This window comes from Palaemon carinicauda, chromosome 7 (genome assembly GCF_036898095.1).
Source record: "Palaemon carinicauda isolate YSFRI2023 chromosome 7, ASM3689809v2, whole genome shotgun sequence".
NCBI lineage: Eukaryota > Metazoa > Arthropoda > Malacostraca > Decapoda > Palaemonidae > Palaemon > Palaemon carinicauda.
The window spans coordinates 84,840,819-84,843,318 of record NC_090731.1 but is presented as its reverse complement, the minus strand read 5'-3'; positions in this window follow the sequence as shown (position 1 = coordinate 84,843,318).

The window sequence follows — 2,500 nt, the reverse complement described above, 5'->3', positions numbered from 1 at the left end:
AAAGATTTTTAATCAGTGCACCAGGTACTAGTAGTCTACATTAATTTTTTTTTATATTCAAAGTAAATGTTTTGAACTGATTTTTCTCAACTTCACTATTTCTTTAGACATGCGAGACAATGGGGGTGCTAGTGTAGCTTGTCTCCTACCCATACTTCTTGTTTCTACCAAGTGTAGCTTGTATCCTACTCAAGTTTTGGGTGGGAAACATTTACCGGGGAAGCGATAAAATGGTAAAACTGAGCTTTTCTTCTCTATACATTATTCTCTGGGACGCATAATAAATCCATGGAAAATCACACAAAATATTGGCATCATATGCCGTCAAGATATTTTTCATTTGTTTGTTGACATTCTACGATTCGCACATATTCGCTCATGTTCGTTCGTGTGACTTGGGTCCAGGGGGTTTTCCCCGACTAGGTCTGTGACCTGGGAACTACTAGGTTAGGTTAGGTGGATTATGTTAGGTTTTGTGCTCTTTTAAATGTATGCCAAAATTTATATTACTTAGGAGACAACATTTCTAATAGGAAAAATGTTTTTCCTAGAGTAAATACACTATAATATATCTTTTTCACATTTTCAAACCTAATGAAGTACTCTTTAAATAAATAAAAAAATATATATAAATATAAATTATATACTCTTAATATAATTCTGAATATCTTGAAAGGACACAAGCTACACTAGCACTGACAAGGGTCCTAATTTTATCAGTGACCCACTTTGGAAACCCCGTTTAGCTTACAAAGCCGATATATTCCGTCAGTTTAATGATCTCAAGTTAAATTTTCTGGATAAATTTATAAATATGATTCAATGTGACACTTTGCTTACTTATATTGGTCAGAGCAAGAAATTGCCAAACGAGTTGTCAAAGGTAATTTTGCTAGGTTGCTTAAAAAATATACTGTATAATTATGGATCATTGTCTCCAAAATGAAGTAATCAGTCACCTTCAAAAATTTAATGTAAAACAAGATATTACCCAGTTGAAGTTTTAAATTTAGACATGAGAGACTTCCATTAAAAAAAACTTGTACGACAGGAATTCTTGGCAGAGCAAAGTAAATAATACCCTAGAACTGGGAAACTTTCACTAAAAACCCTATACCTTTCGTTTCAACTTAGCTTGTGAGGGTAAGACTTTTCAATTTTATAGCAATTAAAATCCAAATAAAAATCTGCCAGGAATTGGAGAGTGACGGGAAAGATCAATATCTACAACTGTCCCAAAAATTTATATTCATGTATCTGAAAAGCAGGTATTTACATGACACAGCAGAGTATTTTTTAGATCTCATTCATTTCTAAAAGTGTGACCCAAGTTTTGATTACAGAGCAAAATATTTATTGACAGTAAATCCCCACCACTGTTTAAATTCTAGAATGAGAAAATAATAAGAATTGACTGAGTATGTTTCACTGCCATTTTCTCATCACACAATTCTGAAGGGTAGTGGGTCACGAGTATTTGGATGAGCCAAAAGTGGGCCATTGGCTCAAAATGTTTGAAAACTACTGCCGTAAGACAATGCCATGTACCTCGCTTCTGACCTTTAAACTTTTAAAACACGATTTAGTGTACATTTCGGTTTCCTATAACATTGATACGGGCCTTGAAACGTCAAACCCCCTAACCTCGGCAACAACAATGTGTTATCTCACGCTAGGCAATAGATCAAAATTGATTAATTTTCTCTTCCTGCACTCCACAGGATTAAAGACATGGTCTTCCCTCGTATAATGATAACAGGCTCATTTCCTATTTAGTAGACTATTTCCCGCCTTCAAAAGGTCAACAAACCTACATTAAAATTTAATAGTTTTATGTCTTAGAATACATATAAGCCATCACTCAAACCCATTGATACTTTGCGAATCAGTAAAAGGAAGAGGAAAGAGGAGTCTCATAATAGATGAAGCAAACTGAAGTTATACAGATGTATACAAAAGATTGGAAAAACATTTGGATGTCTCTGGGAGCCCATATGGGAGGGCAGGAGTCTCTGCATCAAAGAAGAGTTGATGCTGAAATGGGAAAAAATTCTAAGTTACAAAAACGAATTGTTTGCATGTGTTCTGTAAGAGGAACTGAAATATTGAGAAATGTGTAGATATGAAGAAAGATTATAAAAACATGACTATCTTGAGTGAAAAATGGATCCAATGTCATGAATGATCAAGAGGATATAATGGGATAACAATAGTCGAGTAAGAAAAGACAGAGAAAGGACAAGACTCAGGAAGCGAGAAGTATTGGATCGGAAAGGTCACACAATTTTGGCAGCAACACCGAGTTGAATTACCCCGTTGGTGTATGGGGTTAAACATGTTTGTGTGTAGTTTTATAAGCAACTTATCTATTATGATTTTTTCTCACCACAAATAAATACACAAAACCGAAACATAGGTATATTATGTATACACATGTGATTTAACCAGAGATATATATTATATACTAACGTACGCGAACCCCCCAAAATGATGGCTACTT